Raw genomic sequence first — 6,000 nt, forward strand, 5'->3', positions numbered from 1 at the left:
AGAGCATAATAAAAAGAAGCCTTTTTTAACATTCAGCTACATCACTAAAAATTAAAAGGTTTTTCACGGCTGCACGAAGATCACTGGAGATCAAAAAGTCTTTTTTCTTGGCTGGCGAGTCTTTGTTCACGTAACAGTGCTTAAGACCCTTTATGGTGTCCCTGTGTGTCTCCCTCAGAGCCACTGTCTCGACCCCTGCGCCATCACGTCAGGTCGACACGGGGTCAATCTTGTCAATTTTTTCCCCATTGGAATGAATAGGAGTGTGATGAAAGTCTCGGCTAATATGATTCTCTCTCTCTCTCTTTCTCTCTCTCTCTCTCTCTCTCTCTCTCTCTCTCTCTCTCTCTCTCTCTCTCTCTCTCTCTCTCTCTCTCTCTCTCTCTCTCTCTACCTAATTATCAAGAATCAGCTTCATCAATAAATTTTTCTTAATCTAAGCAAAATTCGCAAATAATATATAAACCATTTATGAACCTCCATTCTTTTGTAGCCTCTCTGACATTTCAATAAATTTTACTGTAAATACTGAATTATATTCACTTTATTTCACCAAGCAGAGTATATTTCAATTGGTGTTATACTTTAGTAAATTTAGTGTAATTATATATATATATATATATATATATATATATATATATATATATATATATATATATATATATATATATATATATATATATATATATATATATATATATGATGCAGACTCTCTATCTCGCTCTCTCTCTTTAACAGAAACTAACTTATTGCACCAACTTTGACTCACCTTATCTCCACTAACCTCTACCGTCACACATGCATCCCCTCACTCCTACCCTTAGCACATTCTTACTTTCTCACATCCCTCCCTGCAGCACTGTACAATCCTTTCAGATTTAGGACTAAAATTGATAATGATCTCTCTCTCTCTCTCTCTCTCTCTCTCTATCTCTCTCTCTCTCTCCTCCTCCTCCTCCTCCTCCTCCTCCTCTTTTCCTTATTATTCACCTCTTCATCTACACCTTCTCCCTCGTAATCCCCGCTCCTCCTCTTCTCTTCCTAAACCTGTTGCCTCTTTATCTTTCATCTCAACAATGTTCTAATGCATTTGATTATTCATAAGGTGAGTGGGAGAGCGCTTGACGTTTTCATTAGTCACAATTAAGGGTATTCAACCCTCTCTGGAGACGCCAGCACACAGGCAACCCTCGTCTTGGCTTCCATTTATCTTGACCTCGTCAGGGAGGTCACGCTGTTGCTATCGCCTGACCTGCCTTGACCTAGCCTGACTCACTCTTGTTTAACTGCCCCTGCTGGCCTCGTTCATTAAGCTTTCTGGCTTCCCTGCCGTCCTCGTTCATTAAACTTTCTGGCTTCCCTGCCGTCCTCGTTCATTAAACTTTCTGGCTTCCCTGCCGTCCTCGTTCATTAAGCTTTCTGGCTTCCCTGCCGTCCTCGTTCATTAAGCTTTCTGGCTTCCCTGCCGTCCTCGTTCATTAAGCTTTCTGGCTTCCCTGCCGTCCTCGTTCATTAAGCTTTCTGGCTTCCCTGCCGTCCTCGTTCATTAAACTTTCTGGCTTCCCTGCCGTCCTCGTTCATTAAGCTTTCTGCCTTCCCTGCTGTCCTCGCTCATTAAGCTTTCCGGCTTTCCTGCTGTCCTTGCTCATTAAGCTTTCTGACTTCCATGCTGTCCTTGCTCATTAAGCTTTCTGACTTCCATGCTGTCCTTGCTCATTAAGCTTTCTGACTTCCATGTTGTCCTTGCTCATTAAGCTTTTTGACTTCCATGCTGTCCTTGCTCATTAAGCTTTCTGACTTCCCTGCTGTCCTCGCTCATTAAGCTTTCTGACTTCCATGCTGTCCTTGCTCATTAAGCTTTCTGACTTCCATGCTGTCCTTGCTCATTAAGCTTTCTGACTTCCATGTTGTCCTTGCTCATTAAGCTTTCTGACTTCCATGCTGTCCTCGCTCATTAAGCTTTCTGGCTTCCCTGCCGTCTTCGTTCATTAAGCTTTCTGCCTTCCCTGCTGTCCTCGCTCATTAAGCTTTCTGCCTTCCCTGCTGTCCTCGCTCATTAAGCTTTCTGGCTTCCCTGCTGTCCTCGCTCATTAAGCTTTCTGGCTTCCCTGCCGTCTTCGTTCATTAAGCTTTCTGCCTTCCCTGCTGTCCTCGCTCATTAAGCTTTCTGCCTTCCCTGCTGTCCTCGCTCATTAAGCTTTCTGACTTCCCTGCTGTCCTCGCTCATTAAGCTTTCTGGCTTCCCTGCTGTCCTCGCTCATTAAGCTTTCTGGCTTCCCTGCTGTCCTCGCTCATTAAGCTTTCTGACTTCCCTGCTGTCCTCGCTCATTAAGCTTTCTGGCTTCCCTGCTGTCCTCGCTCATTAAGCTTTCTGGCTTCCCTGCTGTCCTCGCTCATTAAGCTTTCTGCCTTCCCTGCTGTCCTCGCTCATTAAGCTTTCTGGCTTCCCTGCTGTCCTCGCTCATTAAGCTTTCTGGCTTCCCTGCTGTCCTCGCTCATTAAGCTTTCTGGCTTCCCTGCTGTCCTCGCTCATTAAGCTTTCTGGCTTCCCTGCTGTCCTCGCTCATTAAGCTTTCTGGCTTCCCTGCTGTCCTCGCTCATTAAGCTTTCTGGCTTCCCTGCTGTCCTCGCTCATTAAGCTTTCTGGCTTCCCTGCTGTCCTCGCTCATTAAGCTTTCTGGCTTCCCTGCTGTCCTCGCTCATTAAGCTTTCTGGCTTCCCTGCTGTCCTCGCTCATTAAGCTTTCTGGCTTCCCTGCTGTCCTCGCTCATTAAGCTTTCTGGTTTTTCTGCTGTTTTCGAATTTTTCGCTTTCAATTAATTTTTTACTTTGTTGTTTGTCTTCGTGTCTCCCTGACTGTCTGCCTTATTTCCCCCCTGACTGTCTGCCTTATTTCCCCCCTGACTGTCTGCCTTATTTCCCCCCTGACTGTCTGCCTTATTTCCCCCCTGACTGTCTGCCTTATTTCCCCCCTGACTGTCTGCCTTATTTCCCCCCTGACTGTCTGCCTTATTTCCCCCCTGACTGTCTGCCTTATTTCCCCCCTGACTGTCTGCCTTATTTCCCCCCTGACTGTCTGCCTTATTTCCCCCTTGGCTGTCTTCATGGTTAACTCACTGTCTTCTTGTTATCGTGTCTCTCTGTTCTTGTGTTCCTGCTTGTTTTTTGTGTTCCTGCCTGTTTTCTTGTGTTCCTGCCTGCTTTCTTGTGTTCCTGCTTGTTTTCTTGTGTTCCTGCCGGTTTTATTGTGTTCCTGCCTGTTTTATTATGTTCTTGCCTGTTTTATTGTGTTCCTGTTTGTTTTATTGTGTTTTTGCCTGTTTTCTTATGTTCCTGCCTGTTTTATTGTGTTCCTGCCTGTTTTATTGTGTTCCTGCCTGTTTTATTGTGTTCCTGCCTGTTTTCTTGTGTTCCTGCCTGCTTTCTTATGTTCCTGCTTGTTTTCTTGTGTTCCTGCCTGTTTTATTGTGTTCCTGCCTGTTTTATTATGTTCTTGCCTGTTTTTATTGTGTTCCTGCCTGTTTTATTGTGTTCCTGCCTGTTTTATTGTGTTCCTGCCTGTTTTATTGTGTTCTTGCCTGTTTTATTGTGTTCCTGCCTGTTTTATTGTGTTCCTGCCTGTTTTATTGTGTTCCTGCCTGTTTTATTGTGTTCCTGCCTGTTTTATTGTGTTCCTGCCTGTTTTATTGTGTTCCTGCCTGTTTTATTGTGTTCCTGCCTGTTTTATTGTGTTCCTGCGTGTTTTATTGTGTTCCTGCCTGTTTTATTGTGTTCCTGCCTGTTTTATTGTGTTCCTGCCTGTTTTATTGTGTTACTGCCTGTTTTATTGTGTTCTTGCCTGTTTTATTGTGTTCCTGCCTGTTTTATTGTGTTCCTGCCTGTTTTATTGTGTTCCTGCCTGTTTTATTGTGTTCCTGCCTGTTTTATTGTGTTCCTGCCTGTTTTATTGTGTTCCTGCCTGTTTTATTGTGTTCCTGCCTGTTTTATTGTGTTCCTGCCTGTTTTATTGTGTTCCTGCCTGTTTTATTGTGTTCTTGCCTGTTTTATTGTGTTCTTGCCTGTTTTATTGTGTTCCTGCCTGTTTTATTGTGTTCCTGCCTGTTTTATTGTGTTCCTGCCTGTTTTATTGTGTTCCTGCCTGTTTTATTGTGTTCCTGCCTGTTTTATTGTGTTCCTGCCTGTTTTATTGTGTTCCTGCCTGTTTTATTGTGTTCCTGCCTGTTTTATTGTGTTCTTGCCTGTTTTATTGTGTTCCTGCCTGTTTTATTGTGTTCCTGCCTGTTTTATTGTGTTCCTGCCTGTTTTATTGTGTTCCTGCCTGTTTTATTGTGTTCCTGCCTGTTTTATTGTGTTCCTGCCTGTTTTATTGTGTTCCTGCCTGTTGTCGGGTGTTCCTGCTTGTTTTCTTGTTTTCCTGTCTGTTATCTTGCATCTCTGCCTCTATTTTTTTTCTTTTCCGCCTGAGTTCTAGAATTTTAGCATTCTTGTCACCGTTCTCGCATTCCTCTTTCAATCTTACCATCCTCCTTCCTTCCATACTTCGTCCCTTCCCTCCCTCCCTCCTTCCTTCCTTCCTTCCTTCCTTGCTACCTTCTTCCTTCCTTCCTTCAGCCTTGTCTGCTTCAGGCGTGTCTGCCTCCCTGGTTGGACCTCATCCAAGCCAATAAGACATACTGAAGCATTTGTGAGTTGAAGATCTTCGGGGCTTACTGCAGTGAGTAGATGGTGGAAGGAATGTGTTGGTAGTGTGGCGGGGTTATGATTGTCATTGTTGGTGGTGGTGGTGGTGGCGGGGTCGTGGTTGTCATTGTTGGTGGGGGTGGTGGTGGTGGCGGGGTCGTGGTTGTCATTGTTGGTGGTGGTGGAGGCGGGGTTATGGTTGTCATTGTTGGTGGTGGTGGTGGCGGGGTTGTGATTGTCATTGTTGGTGGTGGTGGTGGCGGGGTTGTGATTGTCATTGTTGGTGGTGGTGGTGGCGGGGTTATGGTTGTCATTATTGGTGGTGGTGGTGGCGGGGTTGTGATTGTCATTGTTGGTGGTGGTGGTGGCGGGGTTATGGTTGTCATTATTGGTGGTGGTGGTGGCGGGGTCGTCATTGTCATTGTTGGTGGTGGTGGTGGCGGGGTTATGGTTGTCATTATTGGTGGTGGTGGTGGCGGGGTTGTGATTGTCATTGTTGGTGGTGGTGGTGGCGGGGTTATGGTTGTCATTATTGGTGGTGGTGGTGGCGGGGTTGTGATTGTCATTGTTGGTGGTGGTGGTAGCGGGGTTATGGTTGTCATTGTTGGTGGTGGTGGTGGCGGGGTTATGGTTGTCATTGTTGGTGGTGGTGGTGGCGGGGTTATGGTTGTCATTATTGGTGGTGGTGGTGGCGGGGTCGTCATTGTCATTGTTGGTGGTGGTGGTGGCGGGGTTATGGTTGTCATTATTGGTGGTGGTGGTGGCGGGGTCGTCATTGTCATTGTTGGTGGTGGTGGTGGCGGGGTTATGGTTGTCATTATTGGTGGTGGTGGTGGCGGGGTTGTGATTGTCATTGTTGGTGGTGGTGGTGGCGGGGTTATGGTTGTCATTATTGGTGGTGGTGGTGGCGGGGTTGTGATTGTCATTGTTGGTGGTGGTGGTAGCGGGGTTATGGTTGTCATTGTTGGTGGTGGTGGTGGCGGGGTTATGGTTGTCATTGTTGGTGGTGGTGGTGGCGGGGTTGTGATTGTCATTGTTGGTGGTGGTGGTGGAGGGGTTATGGTTGTCATTGTTGGTGGTGGTGGTGGCGAGGTTGTGATTGTCATTGTTGGTGGTGGTGGTGGCGGGGTTATGGTTGTCATTGTTGGTGGTGGTGGTGGCGGGGTTATGGTTGTCATTGTTGGTGGTGGTGGTGGTGGGGTCGTGGTTGTCATTGTTGGTGATGGTGGTGGCGGGGTTATGGTTGTCATTGTTGGTGGTGGTGGTGGCGGGGTTATGGTTGTCATTGTTGGTGGTGGTGGTGGCGGGGTTATGGTTGTC

The sequence above is a fragment of the Cherax quadricarinatus genome, chromosome 9, assembly GCF_038502225.1.
Source record: "Cherax quadricarinatus isolate ZL_2023a chromosome 9, ASM3850222v1, whole genome shotgun sequence".
Classification (NCBI taxonomy): domain Eukaryota; kingdom Metazoa; phylum Arthropoda; class Malacostraca; order Decapoda; family Parastacidae; genus Cherax; species Cherax quadricarinatus.